The 17,082-nt window shown below is 42.2% G+C and overlaps 1 pseudogene; it reads left to right on the top strand.

The window, feature by feature from the left end:
• The first annotated feature begins 5,328 nt into the window (after positions 1–5,328).
• On the top strand, positions 5,329–13,992 carry LOC119038342 (rho guanine nucleotide exchange factor 7-like; annotated as a pseudogene).
• The last annotated feature ends 3,090 nt before the right edge of the window (positions 13,993–17,082 follow it).

Below are 17,082 nucleotides of genomic sequence, written 5' to 3'. Positions count from 1 at the left end.
AGGATGTCCACTCTCACCACTTCTATTCAATATAGTATTGGAAGTTTTAGCCACAGCGATCAGGCAAGAAAAGGAAATAAAAGGCATCCAAATAGGAAAGGAGGAAACAAAACTGTCACTGTTTGCAGATGACATGATAGTGTACATGGAAAATCCTATAGACTCTACCCAAAAACTGCTCCAACTAATTAATGAATTTGGCAAAACAGCTGGTTACAAAGTCAATATCCAGAAATCAAAGGCATTTTTGTATACCAACAATGAATCAGCAGAAGCAGAAATCAAGGAAAAAATCCCATTCGATATAGCAAAAAGAAAAATAAAATGTCTGGGAATAAACCTAACTAAGGAGGTAAAAAACCTGTATGCAGAAAACTACAAAGCCCTGAAGAAAGAAATCAAGGAAGACACAAACAAATGGAAACATATACCTTGTTCATGGATTGGAAGAATTAACATCATCAAAATGTCCATACTACCCAAAGCAATATACACATTCAATGCAATACCTATTAAAGTACCAATGGCATATTTCACAGACATAGAACAAACACTTTGAAAATATATATGGAACCATAAACAACCCAGAATAGCAGCTGCACTTTTGAGAAAGGAGAACAAAGTAGGAGGGAATCACAATACCTGATATCAAACTGTATTACGAGGCCACTGTAATCAAAACAGCCTGGTACTGGCATAAAAACAGGCACATAGACCAGTGGAACAGAACAGAGAGCCCAGAAATAAACCCAACTCTCTACAGTCAATTAATATTTGACAAAGGGAGCAGTAACATAAAATGGAGTAAAGATAGCCTCTTCAGCAAATGGTGTTGGGAGAACTGGACAGCTACGTGCAAAAAAATGAAACTTGAGCACCAACTTACACCATATACCAAAATAAATTCAAGATGGATAAAAGACTTAAATATAAGCCGTGACACCATTAAAGTCCTAGAGGAGAACATCGGCAAGAAAATCTCAGATATTTCACGCAGCAACTTTTTTACTGATATGTCCCCTAGAGCAAGAAATATAAAGGAAAGCATAAACAAATGGGATCTTATCCAAATAAAAAGCTTCTGCGTGGCTAAAGAAAACAGTATTAAATTAGCAAGACAACCAACTGTATGGGAAAACATATTTGCCAATGATACCTCAGACGAAGGTTTAATCTCCAAAATATACAAAGAACTTACATGACTCCACTCTAAGAAGACACCCAACCCAATTAAAAAATGGGAAAAGGACTTGAACAGACACTTCTCCAAGGAGGACATACAGAAGATCCAGAGACACATGAAGAGATGCTCAATATCATTAGCTATCAGAGAGATGCAAATTAAAACCACAATGAGATACCACTTTACACTGGTCAGGATGGCTATCATAAACAAAGCAACAAACAACAAATGTTGGAGAGGTTGTGGGGAAAAGGGGTCCTTAGTTCACTGTTGGTGGAATTGCAGACTGGTACAACCATTATGGAAAACAGTATGGAATTTCCTCAGAAAAATAAAAATCGACCTGCCTTTTGACCCAGCAATTCCACTGCTAGGATTATATCCTAAGAATCTTAAAACATCAATTTCAAAGAACCTATGCACCACAATGTTCATAGCAGCACAATTTACAATAGCCAAGAGTTGGAAGCAACCTAGGTGCCCGTCAGTAAAGGAATGGATCAAAAAATTGTGGTACATATACACAATGGAATTCTATGCAGCAGAGAGAAAGAAGGATCTACTACCCTTTGAAACAACATGGATGGAACTGGAAAGCTTCATGCTGAGTGAAATAGGCCAGGTATTGAAAGACAAATATCATATGATCTCACCTTTAACAGGAAGCTAAACAATAAAACAAACAAGCAAGCAGAAAAAAAACAAAAAACAAAGGCACTGAAATAGAGAACAAGGGGACAGTGACCAGAGGGGAGAGGGAAGGGAAGTTAAGGAGAAAAAGGGGGAGGGATTTGGAGGAACAAATAGGAAGAACACAGGGACGAGAACTAAGGGGGGTGGAAATGGGAGGGAGGTGGGGAGCAAGGGGTGGGGGAGGCTGGAATGGGAGAAATAGACAAAAAAACTGTAATTGAAAAATAACTAAATAAAAATTTTTAAAAAATAAATAAAATCTTTAAAAAAAGAAATACTTTTGGGACTATAGTAGTTAGAGTTCAGAAACTAAGATGCAGACTTTGTCTGCTAACTACTCAGTAGTCATGGGATGATTCTTCACGTGCCACAAAGGAACAAGCTCTGCCTCTTCTCTGGTTCCCGTACTGTCAGTGGAGGGCAGTAAGCTGGTACCTTACAGCTCAGGCTTCAGGTTCACAACACTGGACCACACACCCTCTGGGCATTTTTAAAACTTTATCCTATGCAGTTGTTGAGGGTTTTTTAAAAAACATCTATCAACATTTTTTTAGCCTGATTTGGATAGATGTAATTCTGCACCTCTGACTAGTTCGAAGATCATTTATTTTCCTACTAATGATTTCATATATTTAGTTTCTGAATTTTTCATATTTCATGGATTCTAGGCCATCCTTATTATATTGATAAAGTCATAATTTGTTAGATGTTATTTTGATAAACCTATTAAAAAACTGCTACAGAAAATGTGATTTGGATTATAGGAAAGGCATGGCTTCCTAAAAAGTGAATCAGTGAGGAAGGGCTGGATTATGCCTCAGTAACAGCCAACTCCAGAACCTCAGTGGTTTACAACAACAGAGGTTTGTCTTTATTCCTGCTCTGTGTGCATCACAGGTCAGCAGAGGGCTCTTCTCTGTGTCTCCCACACTTGGGCCAGGACAGGAACTCTGGAGTATCCTGCCACAATAAGTGGTCCATCCGAAAAGTGACACGTGACTTCTACTCACTTCATCTCAAAGAGGCTGGAAGCTTCAGTCTCCCATAGGCCTAGAAAGACAGGAGACTCCGCAACCCTTGTGATGGACAAATCATAGGCTTTAAAGCACTTGTGGTCAATTATGTTACTTTTTGATAACTTCCTAACACTCATTGTAGGATTTTAATAGAAGGTAAGTTTGGTCCTAAAGCAGTCACTGTTGCCCTGTTACAGACATGCATAGTGATCTCACATGTATCATCATGTTTAGCTCTGACAGGTGTTCTTTGGCATCCCCATTTTCTGGTGAGTTAGCAAACCTAGAGGAATTAATTCACTCTGAATGTTTTCAGTGCTAACATATCTAATGGGAGATGTTGCTTAACTGGTTTTTTGGTTTTCTGTCATTTATTTGAAAAGAACAATAACTCCAGTAGGCCAACTTGGAGTTTGGGCTTTTAATGAATTTTTAAGTAGAATTGTGGACAATCAGTTGTCAAAAACATTAGTGACCTGGCTCAGACTTCTGTAAGTGTGCATAAAATGTGAATTCCATTAAATTAAAATGGGACGTCCATGAGAGGAGGACCTTGGTCCTCACCAGTGAATCTCCCACTGCAGTGCTTGGCACCTAGTGGGCATTGAACAAATATGAAATACATGAACAAAAACACTCAACAAGTGTTGTTCTGTTGTTACTAAAATGGGCTGGTCTCTAGTCATGCTCTTTGTCACTCTTAATTTCTGTTGACCAACATTCATTCAATACCTTTCAAACCAAACATGGAACGTTCCTACAGTTGTGGAAATGTTCTTTAACTTAGAGAATTCTTTGGTTCCCCCTCCTTCCTTGCCTGATTCAGAGGGACTGAAGGTGCCCTACCGGACGTTAGGCCAGGGCACCTTCAGGGTTTAAAGATGTGCTCTGAGATCTAAGTGAGCACATAGAAATGCAGTCAGCTGCCTACCTCCCAGGGCCCAGAAAGGGTTTCTTGGGTGATTCCTGGATTCCCAGTTTTCCCAATATCAGGGCCAAATGATAAAGCTATTTTATTGCTGAAGGTAAGATGTGATTTGGCTGTAATTTCACGGGTGGAATACATTGGAGGTATGGTGACTGGGGGAGAAAAATCTGAAGCCAAGTTGATTTGAACTGCCCTGTTCAATAACAGACCTTGTGCACAGAAAACTTGCCTTTCCTTTTCACTTAAAGCACTTCTGAAGCCCTTTGTGGAATCTGGCCTTCCCAGTCCAGGAAGTAGAACACTCTACAGCTGACATTCTTTGCACTGGGGACCTTGACAGTGAGGACAGTCAACAGTGCAGTAGCTCATTGCATAGGCAGCTTGTAAGCGTTCCCCTTTCAGATTTCTGTTCAAAGTTAATGTCACATTTTCACCTCTCCTGCTGCCTCTCCTTCTTACAACTGGTTTTAGCAAAGGCTACCTTGGATTTGCTTGAGTGTAATTTTTTTAATCACCACCCAAGCATAAGTTTTCTACCAATTTTGTGAAGAAGGAAAAGGAGAAAGAGAGACATGGATAGGCTGCCTCCCGTACATGCCCCTACTGGGGATCAAACCAGCAACCTAGGTATGTGTCCTGACCAGGGATTGAATTCACAGCCTTTCAGTGTATGGATATTGATCAAGTATCTGAGCTACCTGACCAAGGCCTAAGTTGATTTTTGAAAAGTAAGGACGCTTTATAAGTGTCACTGAGCAGGGTGTTACACTCACACTAACTGAACTTAAAATTAAACTAATGTTTAGGACATTGTAGAATTAGCAACCCATGCTTTAGTACATTCCTGGATTTGAGGGTGGTTTTGTAACTGAATTGGGTTTTCTGACATTTCAACAGCTACCTCAGTCCCAGAATGTTTCCTCTTCATATGCTTGACTGTCTTACGTCTACCTCCACACAAACTGCTTAGGTCAAGTTCTGTGTCCTAGGCCACAGCTTTCCCACAGCTGCCCAAGATCCCATCCCAGGCCTTTTCACTCCTACCCAGCTCCTGCTAGCACTGAGTCCAGAATTTGGAGGTGCTCTCCAGTTGGGATTGGCTACATCATTTTGGGAGTAGGTACAAAAAAATTGCAAGCATTTTTGTTTAAAAATCAGACAAAAGCCTAGCTCCTCTCCTCTGCCTCTGACGCTCATAGTGTTTTACATTTTCTATTCAATGTCAGTCCTTTGGCAGCAGACATTTTCGGGGACTTCGGCCGTGCAGTGCAATGTGGCACAAGGTTACATGCCTGATGCCCACCCTCCCACACCCAGGTCACTGGGGCAGAGGGCAGCAGCAAGTTGAAGGGCAGCCCGGAGAGCGGTTGCCAAGAACCTGATCTGGGGAATTGGGGAGGAGGTGGGCCCACAGGAGCCGAGGCTCCAAGCCCTGGCGTGCCCTCCTTTGCCCCAGCAGACTTTCTTTGCTGAGAAAACACAAAGATAAAATTCTTAAAGAATGCGAGATGACCCCAGATGCGGGCCCCTCTGGATGTGCCCTGTACAACTACAGTGGTTCCCTGCCAAAAGCCAGAGCAGCTGGCAAGCAGAGGCCTTGGGTTAGGTATAAATTTGCCCTCCCGGCATGCAGTTTTGACATTTAAGTGTGCACCAGGAAGTCCATTTTACCCCCAGCCTCAATCATCTTCCATCCTGGAGGAGTTCCCCACAGGCCTGGGGTTCATCGCAAGGAGCATGACGATGGATCCTTAGAGCCCAGATGCTCACAGTCCTAACTAGGAGTGGGCCAGTGCCTTTCAGGCCATTTGCTGCAGAGGAAGTAACACAAATAGCATTTCTCATGCTAATATTGATTTCTTCTTATAAGCCAGCTTCCTGAATTATTAAACTAAGAGACACCCTTGGGGCAAAGAGAAAATACAACCATGGAGAGAGGAGAGAGGTTATAGCCTTGTATCAGTCATAGTAGCAAAGCCCTAGACCAGACAGGAATGCAGAACGACTGCTGAAAATGAGGTCGTTGGGTTTAACAGTGGATTCTCCAGCACTTCTCAGCAGCTGTGACTTGACCTTGCCTGTGGCCACAGGTTTTCTTGTTCATGTTTTATTTCTCCCCTGTCTCATGTACATTTGGCCCTCTAGAGAAGTTCTCCCAGCCCACCCTGCCCCGCACCTAGGTCTGTGCTCCCTTGTTGTCTAATAACCCACAGCAGACCTTAAGCCACTCACTACACACATGAGGTGAAAGAAAGCAAGGCAGGTAGAGCACATACCTGGAAGGAGCCACCATGGGTAAGAGATTAGGAACTTGGAGTATGGATGGATAAGCAGAGAGTGAAGAAGGGCACAGAGCAAAGTCCAGATAAGCCACCAGCCCACCGGGGAGAGAGGAAGCTGGTACGACCAAGTTGGACTATGCCTTGGGCTTTCTCCAGGTGAGCTGGAGACTAGGAGTGCCCTCCTGGGAAGTTCTGGTTGAGACCTTCCCCAGGTCTCACCTTGTAACAGAGCTCTGTATACCCACCTCATGCTGTTCTCTACCAGGAAACATTTTTGGAATATAAAGATCTTTATCTGTTTATTTCTTTCCTCCCTTTTTTGCAAAATAATTTAGGTTTAAAAATAATAATAATAAGGAACTTTATTTACTTCTATTATTTAAATTAATTGACAGGAGAATGGAAAGTAAGGTTTAAGCCCTTCCACAGCCCTCTGAGCCACTGATGTAGGGCAAGGCAGAGGGTCGATTGTAAAGAGTTGTATGTGATTTGTGAGGTGTTGCTGAGGTGTGGAAGTACTTTTAATAATCAAATAAGAATGTTGACCCGACTTCTAAATAACATTAAGCACCTAATGTTGTAATGGTGGGGTGAGATAGTATTGATAATCGCTGCCTCACTAAGTCACCATGAGCGCATGTAACATGTGATGATGTCAATTCCACTGTCTGTGCTTGGAACATAACACAGCAGGAGCTGCACACCACTGTAAAACTGAAGCCTTGCATACGTACAAATAGTGAGAACACATGGATGTCTATTTTACGTGATGTTGTGACATGTAATCACAAAAATATCTTATAATGTTTTAAGTAAATATATAATTTTATGTTGGGCCACTTTCATAGCCATCTGGGCTGTGGGTTGGACACCCCTGTTTTAAGCAAACAGGTTGCTTATCAGTAGCTGCATGTGAATTTAGAAGTCATCATTTACAGAAACAATGTTCAGAGAAGGGTGGGGTGGGTTACAGAGCAATACAAGATATATTCTCTGACCACAAGTTAGAAAACAATTTTTAAAAATCTCTGGAAAATATCCAAGTGTTTAAAATCTAAAAAAACCAAACTTCTAATTAATCCATTAGTCAAGAAATAAATCAAAATAGATATAAGAGGTTTTTATTTGGATGCTAAATGATCTGGGACAATGGGGGACTCCCCATCTCAAAATTTATCTCCTCCACAAAACCTGTCACCATGGTATCATCAAGGCCAAAACGAAAGGCAATTCCCAGAGTTCCTGCTCCATTTCAAAGTACTGTCTTTCAGAGCCCACAGACAGGTGCTAAACAGTCATCCAGGTATCTTAGCTTCTTTCTAGTGTCTGTCCAGTTTCAGAGTCCATCCTGCAGGCTACATGTGGAGCAGGTGTAATCATGGCTATGTGGTTGCTAGGGCCACAGGGTCACATGCTCCCTAGTGAGAGAGCATGCAAACTCACCAGCAAATGCTCCACCACATCAGTGAAAGAAAGAGAGAGTCTTCTTCCTGGAGGCCATGGGCCACATGATTGCTAAGACCAAGTGGCACATTGAGAGGATAAGCCAGTGCACTTTCTGAGTGCAGGTCCTGAGCAGTACTAAGCAAGAGAGAATTCCTTTGTTCCCCTCAGACTATATTGTTTTGGGTGTGGGACAGGGCAGGTGGTTTCTCAGAATGACCAATTCAGTACCCAGATTTTCATGTGCTTTTTGTGAGTCCAACCAAACCCTTCTTTCCCCAGGCTAGACTGCCAGGCCTCTTTGGACCAGCACCTCCCCTACCACCATTCTGACCTCTATTGTGCATATGCCTGTCTTCCCCTGGTCCCACTCCCAATCTGGTACCAGAAGCAAGTAGTAGGGCTTCTTCCTCTGTCCGATTATCTGCTGACCTTGAACATGCTCAGTGTAAGACCCCACCCCCTGTCACCATTGTGGCCAATTTGGGAGACTCCTGTGCCAACTATGGACTTTGCTCCTCCCGTGTCCTCATCCCCAAATGCAGCAAGTGGCATGCAGCCAGTTGCACACACTCAGAGCCCACTGGCAGAGAATGACTGAACCAAAGACCTAGATAAAGGGACCTTGGAAACCTCACATGCCATCTCATGCAGCTCTGAGGTTGGCCACAGCAAAAGGGGCAGGGCGTCTGCAGCCAGGAGACAGAAACTCCATACCCAGGGTGGAGCTTCCTAAGGCAACTACTTAGTTACCTAGGCAATGCGGCCTCACAGACTCTAGAGTACTGCAAAACTCAATTTCCTTGCCATGGCTGTTAAACGCAGAAATGAAGCGACCAGACACCGAGGGATTCTGGAGTATGAGGTTTATTCCTTTATGTGCACGGGCCCAGAGGAGTCAGTCTCCAAATTCTGAGCCCCGAACAAAGGATTCTTGGGGAATATATAGATTAGGGGTCTTCCTGTATACGTGACAAACGTGGGGTACAGAAACAGAATGTGATCATCGTTCTATCAGTGGGGGGGTGCTAGTCCCAGTCCTACTGACTATCTGGCTATTTGCTTTCCCAGCGGGGGTGCTAGTTCCAGTCCTACTGGCCATCCGCTCTCCAGACAGCCCCATCGCTCTCCTATTGCGCCTGGGGTCCTAGGCCAGCCGAAGTCTCCTGGGGCTTCTCCTTCATGGCCCTGGGCAATTCTTGAAAGCATTCTTTAGTTGTATGTCCTCAGTCCTTGAACCTACAACTGATACAGGGTGCAGCCAAGGGGCGGCCCCCCAAAAAAGATTTGGAATGGTGTCTAGAATTCAAAGTGTATAGAGATATTGGAGAGACATATAAGATGTCTTCACCACCCACCAAGGGGGAAGGGATGAATGGACCAGGGCTATTGAGAGCTGTTTTGCATAGCAAGTTTTGCAGCTAATTTCTGAAATGATTATTTAACATATCTATAACCTTTAACTGGCTTCATAGATATGATAAATAGTTGTGGCCAAGTTTTGAGCCAGGGAGAAAGGAGTAGCTGGTACTCAGGATGTAACTAGGGGCTGCACCCCTTAGTGAGAAGGCCTGTGTGTGAGAGCTTGGAAAAGATGGGCTCCAGGACATGAGGGGATAACTGCCCAGGTGAAAGGGAAAAACCACACAGCTTTGCCAGAATGGAGATCCCTGCAGCCAGGTGAAGAAGAAAGCCACATGCTTTTGGTGGAGTGCGAACCCCTGCAGCTTTGGTAGAAGAGGCCCAGTGCACAGGCCGCTGCCAGGTCCCAGTCCCATGGCCTCGCTCTATCTGTTCCCTGCCCTCAGCCAGCTCTTAGTGGTCTGGACAGGCTGCCTGCTGGTATCAAGTAGAGAAAAATCAATGGAACTAAAAGCTGTTTCTTTAAGAATGTCAATAAAATTGATAATAATTTAGTCACATTGATAAGAGTAGAGAAGATGAAAATTAAAACCAATAATATCAATGCAGATTCCACAATACTAAAAGCATGATAAAACAATGTTATAAACAAATTCATGCCAAAAAATACAACTTGGGAGAAGTGGAAAACTTATTAGAAAGTGATGAAAAAATAGATAAATAATACTGAAATTGACAGAGTGAGAGACTCCTAAAAACTTCATAAAATTAATAACTATCAGAATCAACTTTTTTACAACTCTGGAAGTTAACCAAGGTATGGAGCAACCTGTGGTGGCAACCTCTTTCGCGAGTGTCCCCCGGTGCCACGGACATGCGTGAGTGAATAAATATGGCCGAGAAGCGATGAGATCTGTTTGGGGATGGAGGCCTGGGCTGTGGCCAGTTTCTCTGGGGAGAAAGAGGCCAGCAGCGGCCAGTTTCTCAGGGGAGACAAAGGCCCCGAGCCCCCTGCTCCACAGCCTTTTATTGGGTTGTAATACACAGGAATACAGGGTGGCAAGGGTCAAACAGTAGATAACATTACAAAGAGGTCTGAGGGTTTCAGTCTGAGTGAGTGTCTGTCAGGAAGAGAGTTGCAGAAACTTTGGGAGACATACTCATTTCCTCTCGGACCCTTATATGAATGAAAGTGCCTTTAGTGTTACCGAACAAGAGGTCCGAGGGAGGGGCAATACAATATTTGGCCCACCTAGGGATGCCAAAAACTGCTACACAACAGGGGCCCCTCCCAAGAACAGAATACTAATATCTACTGGGTTCTTCTGTCTGCTGCCAAAGGAAACAAAATGTTTATTTAATGCTATTCAGGCCTAACGCCACCACTAAAATAGCAAAGTCCTTTAGGGTATACACCTACACCCACACAGCTCTCCCTTCTCCCACTGTCCCAACTCCGGGTACCGTAAATCAGGAAAAGAGCACACGTCTGTGTTGCAGGCCGCTGGCACCGTCAGCTGTGTCACCGTGCAGGCAGGATCTCTAGTTAATCCAAAGTACTGTGGTACCCTCTCATGGTCCACTGGCAAGAGTTCTTTGTACCCAGTTCTAGTCAAAGTGTCTCCTGCTTTCCAGGCCCCACGGCCAAAGGAGGCACCCCAAAGCCGCGTGGGCCTCTTCTACCAAAGCTGCAGGGGTTCACACTCCACCAAAAGCATGTGGCTTTCTTCTTCACCTGGCTGCAGGGATCTCTCCATTCTGCCCCAAATGGCATGGTCCTCTCCTCACCTGGGCAGTTATCCCCTCATGTCCTAGAGCCCATCTTTTCCAAGCTCTCACACAGGCCTTCTCACTCAGGAGTGCAGACCCTAGTTACCTCCTGGTTCCCCGCCACTCCCTTCTCCCTGGCTCCAAACTTGGCCACTGCTATTTAACATATCTATGAAACCAGTTAAAGGTTATAGATATGTTAAATAATCATTCCAGAGGTTAGCTGCAAAACTATTGCTATGCAAAACAGCTCTCAATGGCTCTGCTCCATTCCTCCCTTCCCCCTGGAGGTGGGGGGTGAGGACATCTTATATGTCTCTCCAATATTCCTATACACTTTGAATTCTGGACACCATTCCAAATCTTTTTTGGGCCCCCTCCCTGGCTGCACCCTGTATCATTAGCACAGCAGATTTCACAGGTTTATCAGCAAGTCTTTGTGGTGCCAGATATTCCCCCAGGGCACGCTCTAGCAAGGCAAGGAGCTGCACCTCTCCCCAACAGGTATTCAGGCTTAAGGGGATTAGAGCCGGGAAGCGCTTCTCCCAGAGAACATGGAGACTCAGGCTTTGTCAAAGCTGGGGGGCGAGAGTCCATTGCTCTCTGTTGCAGCCCCCTGAGTCCTTCCATGAAGGCCTCCCAGGTAATCGAGTCTGGCTTAGGTTGCCCCCACTGTGAGAGGTCTTACCTGTCATTGACTTCCGACCAAGCTCTGGGGGCAGGGAGAGGAATTGAGGCAGCATTTGCTGCCAGAGACAGGCTTTGTCTCCTGCGGCTGGCATTCCAAAGGTCGTCTCTCGCCCTTAGCCACAAAGGGTAGAGATATAATTTCTAATATCAGGCAGAGTGGTCTACTACAGCAACCCAGAGTGCTTTAGACAAAAAGAGAGAGAAAACAACCAAATGTCAGTTACAAAAATTAGTTTTATAGTGCTTTAACTTGCTCTAGTCTCATTCACTACTCTAAAGCTGCTATTAAAAAATAACAGCCCAGAGCCAGTGGCTGAGCACTGCCAGTGGTCAGGGGCAGCCAGGGGTGAAATGGACCACAAGGTTCACACACTGTGGTTTACCTGGGGGTGCGTCTGCATCTTCCAGCTTTGCTCAGCATCTGTGCTCTGTGTTGCGGGTCTACTGAGAGCTCCAAGCTGAGAGGGAGTGCTAAGCAACATCCTCAGTTCCTGAGAGTCTGCCAGGCCTCTTCATTCATGTGGGCAATTTGATGCAAATAATTTGCATTAGAGAATAATTTTAACAAAAGTCATTAGTTCCTTGGTGACTCTAAATAAAATAACAGTAGATGTGGATAGGAATTGACTCTGTGTGCCCCATCCTCATCTCATAGGATATAGTCTTTTGATTCTCTGGGTTTTCAGCTTTCACACAGTCAGATTTCAGAATTGTTCCAGGGCCAGTACTGAAGTTTGAACAGGACTGATAATAGCAACAATCAACTGGTAGTAAAAGCAAAATTTAACTTCCAGCAGACAAGTGAAGATGAGCTTTCCATTACAAAAGGAGACATCATCCTGAGGCAGCTGGTAGGAGGGCACACGCAATGCAGCACTTGCTGTACCCCACAAACTACTTTAAGAGATCACCCCAGTAACAACACCCTGTGTCCCAAATTTGGAATATTGAAGAGCCCTCCCAAAGGATATGATATGACTGCCATTAACAAAAGCTATTATAATGTGGTCTACAGAATATTCTGGAAACAGAAAATGAATATTCTAAAGAATTTCAGTCTGTTCTTTTGACCTATCTATGGCCATTGCAGACCAGTGAGAAGTTCAGCAAACACTCCATATTTAATAGTTAATCCAGAAAAAATACGTTCTTTCTATCAAATGCTTGTATAGTCTTTAGAGAATACAGCAAGTTACCTGAAGCTGAGCAGAGAGTTGGAGGCTGTTTTTTTTTAAAATCTGACACCACAAATGAAAACCTTGTACTTCATGTATTGTGCCAATCACCCATCTGTAGTTGAAAGTTACAGTAAAGAGGTGGGAGAATTAATGAAGATGAAAAGTATGAATAGTCTGGGCATTTTCATGTTGACCACTGGCCTTAGCAAAGCATACATGTGCCTAAATAAGTACCTCACACTGCTCAAGGAGCTCAAGAGACACATGGATTGCCATTCAGATAGACAAGATATTAAAAAATCCATGACTGTCTTCAAAAGCATTTCAGCCCAATGTCAAGATATATGGAAAAGGAAAGAGCTGGAGTTGCAAATCCTGACAGAAGCCATCTGGAACTGAGAGGGAAATGCCACTAAGACCCTGAGCAACATCATTTACATGTCCTCGGTCATGATTCAGTGTACCAGAAGTGAGGAAAAAAATAAAAGTTATCCTCTATTCTTCTCAAATATTTTGCAAATGTTGTCCTCCAAGTGGTTTTAATGCTTAGGGAAATTTACCAATGACAGCAATGATGATCATAAAGCTTAAGGATAGTGAAACTAGAAATGCATTTGAAATATCAGAAAAATGACTGAGTGGATATTAAGTGTCATGCAACAACCAAGCCGGATCTCCATGAATGGGTGGACTGTCTACCAGAAACAAATAAAAGTCACATCCATTGGTAAAAACACCTTCATTAAGCCTCATTCTGTGCCATCTCATACCTTCCCCTCCCATTCAAGTACCCCATCCAATGAGCATATAGACAGCAAATCAGTGCTGCTGATGACTGCCTACTTCATGCTGCCCATCCCCTCTCACCATGGCACTCTACAGGCCACCATCAAATAGGGCCCTTTGAGCCTTCAAAAGACTCCAAGCCATGGAGCCTGAGCTGTCTGTGACCTGCACCTCCTCTCTAGCCTTTGGCTGCTTTCTCCTACAAGGATCTTAGTAAGAGTCCCAAGACCATGAAAAAGCTTCTACCTAAGCATAAACCTGAGCAGACACCTTCAACAAAGAATTTGTGCTGAGAAAAAGTACAGCTGCTTTGGAAGAAGATGTGCAGATTCCAAGTCATCAAAGTTTACTGCACAAACACCAAAAAACAGCAGACACTCATTTCAAGTTTGTGTGAACGGTCTGCAAGTTTTGCTTCCAGAAAAAGAAAAAAATTATAGTGAAATAAACTAAAAACAATTATTAGATAGTGATAGAAGAAAAGAGTCTTGTTGATACTATCTATTCATTGAATGATAAAATTTAAGAATTAAGAGAACATAACAAGAAGATGAAGAAATCTCTGGAGGAAGAACAGAGAGCCTTCAAAGACCTGGAAAAGCTGCTGAGAAAAGTTTTAAAGAACATAAACAACACTGCTGAAGATGAGATCAACCTCTAAGAAATGTCCTAGGTTCTTTCTCAAAGACCAGTTACAAGACAAAGCTGAAAGTCCCATGACTCCAGCCAGTGTGGCATTTAGGACAACAGGACAGGGCTGAATGAAAGTCATCATATAAAAAGTGGAGTTCATTATAGAAACAGTCACACTGTTCTTAAAGAATCTAAATATGAGGTATAGACACCAAGAGCCAAACTGAGTTAATCTTAATTCTGGTAAAATTTCAACTCTCTGATTTTGCAATCAGTACAGTGACTACCAATCATGGTCTTTCAGACTTTTATTGAAAAAAAATGTATACATATTCTTATTTTCAAAAGCCCAGATTCCTAGTAGTAGAGGTTGCAAAATGGAGCTGGAGCTATTTCAAAGCCTCATTCCCAAAGAACTGTCATTATTTACCCTGTCTAGTGGCTCCTTGATAGACACTGCAAGAAAGATTCACTTGACTTAAATCAATACTTGTTCAGTACTGAAGTCTTCTTCCCAGGGTGAATTTACTGAGAACATTTACAATTGTTTTAACGGCATAGTTGCTTGCAACAATGTATAACTTAGGACAAAAATATATAAACCAAGAAGTTGAAAGGAAAAAAGAAGAGATGAGATGCCCATTGGAACATTAAAAAGCTCTGACATATTTCTGGAAATATAGAAAACCATGTGCCATTACCACCATCTGACTTCTGACCTCTCTTATCTTCTCAACTGACACTCTGTCTCAATTAAGCAATAACTCACCATTTCCAATGCAGATCTGAGCCTGAGGAGAAAAAGTGATGGCATGGCCACTCTCTGGGGGGGGGGGGGGCAGCCGCTGCCTGGACGGGCTTTTATTGCTTCTTTGGGTACATTATGTTGAGGATGGTCCTCATTTACTGTCCACAGGTTCACTGTAGGTGATGCCTTTTACATCTAACAAAGGAACGAATGTTGCAAATTACTTCAAAGAGAAGGATGCTGCAGACCGAGGGGAAAAGTGGTTGAACTGGTTACACTCCATACTGGGGAGGTTTAGCATGGATTTTAGGAAGTTGCAGTAAGCACTTTTTGCTTCAATTCAGGGTGAGGGAGTTTTAGCAAAAGCAAGTCTCATAGCAGTCTAGGTATAATGCAGGCCTGATTCCCCACGGGAAAACCTCTCTGTGGGCATGGTTCTGTGTGCCAACTTTCTCCCCACTGGTTTTCCACATGGGAGCTGAGCTACATCTCCATGCTACCTGAAACAGTTTTCTATATTTCCCCCTCCCTCAGCCCCTGGTAACCACTGGTGGAGTGAGAGATGTATACGCACAAGGCTGTGAGAATCCTCACCTAAGACTTAAGATGGTCCTAACAGTCATCTCTGGCTGAGCATGAAGCTGCAAGAAGATAATAAGATTAAGATATAGTTGTGAATTGTCTGGCTGAATGTTGAAGGCATATCCCAACAAACACACAGAACCTAAGAGTAAATTAGAAGATTTATTGATTCCAAGAATATAAGAATATACTTGTCCAATCATTAGCTGACCACTAATCTAACCTAGTAGAGGTCTTAGAGCAATAGAGACTTCACATACAATGAAGAGCTAGACTTTAGAGAATTAGATTAGAAAAATCATTTTTAAGAAACTAAGACCGTCAATTATATCTCAATAAAACTAAAAGAAAAATAAATAAATATTTTTAAAAAAGAAAGCAAGACTATTACTGCAACAAGCAACAAAAACAAACTGAAGAGGGAGGGAAAATCTGATTTCCAAAGTTGCTTCATTATTATAAATGTTCAGGTTTCCACAAAAAATCATGAGGCACACAAAGAAGCAAAAAAGTGTTGCTCATAAAAAGAAAAAAAAAAAAAAGACAATCAATAGAAACTGTCCCTGAGGAAGTCCAGATGTTGAGCTTAGTAGACAAAGACTTTAAATCAGCTATTTTAAATATGTCCAAGGAACTAGGAACTAAAGAAAATGCTGTTTAAAGAACTAAATGAAAGTATGAGATGATCTATCACCAGTAGAGAATATGAATAAAGAAAAAGAAATTGCGAAAAGGAAACAAATAGAAATTCTGGAGGTGAAAAAATTTACTAGAAAAATGTCAACAGAAGACTCTAGCAGGCAGAAAATGTGGTAGTGAACTTAAAGATAGGTCAATTTAGATTATCTAGTCTGAGGAACAAGAAGAAAAAAAGTATTCACACACTCCAGAAAAAGGGAACAAAAAGACCTTCAGAGATGTGTAGAACAACATCAAACATGCCAACATATGCACAATTAACATCTCAGGAGAGAAAAGATATCTGAAGAAGTATTCAGAATGTTCCCAAATTTTATGAGAAACATTATTTCACGCAATCAAGATGTTCAACAAGCACTAAATATAACAAATTTAAGGAGATCAATGCCTAGACACATCATAATCTGTTAAAAGCTGTAAACAAAGACAGAATCTTAAAAGTAGCAAGTGAGAAGCAACTCATCACAAATAAGGGATCTTCGGTGAAATTAGCAGTTGATTTCTCACCAGAAACAATAGAGAACAGAATAAAGGGGAAAACTTTTAAAGTTGTGAGAGGAATAAAGAACTGTCAACCAAAAATTCTATATTCAGCAAATCTTGCATTCAAAACTGAAGAATATAAAACATTTTCTTGTAAACAAAAACTGGAAGAGTTGTTCATCACTAGCAAACCTTCCCAACAAGAAATACTAAAGAAAATATTTCAGGCTGAAATGAAAGAACATTAAACAGTAACACAAATTCATATGAAAAAATTTAAAGTAGCAGTAAAAGTAAATACAATATTAAAAAGTATATCAATGTAGTTTTTGTATGTAACTTTTTTTCCTCTTATTTGATTTAAAAGACAACTCTTACCACTTCTACAAAACACTTCACTAGAAATTCTATCCAAACACTTAGGTAATAAAATGAAATAAAATGCTCATTTTGCCAATATATGTTACTTGGGTGCCCACAACTGTGCCAGGGTTTTTAAGCACAAGAAACACATCTTTGACCAGATAAGTAATAATTCCTGGCCTCAAAGAGCCTCCATTCTGATACATCTACAATAAATTATGTTCTGCTGCTTTAAGTAATAAT

The sequence above is a fragment of the Artibeus jamaicensis genome, unplaced genomic scaffold (assembly GCF_021234435.1).
Source record: "Artibeus jamaicensis isolate MK-2021 breed Jamaican fruit bat unplaced genomic scaffold, CSHL_Jam_final contig_511, whole genome shotgun sequence".
NCBI lineage: Eukaryota > Metazoa > Chordata > Mammalia > Chiroptera > Phyllostomidae > Artibeus > Artibeus jamaicensis.
The sequence above is the reverse complement of the archived record's forward strand: the minus strand, read 5'-3'. Positions and strand labels throughout refer to the sequence as shown.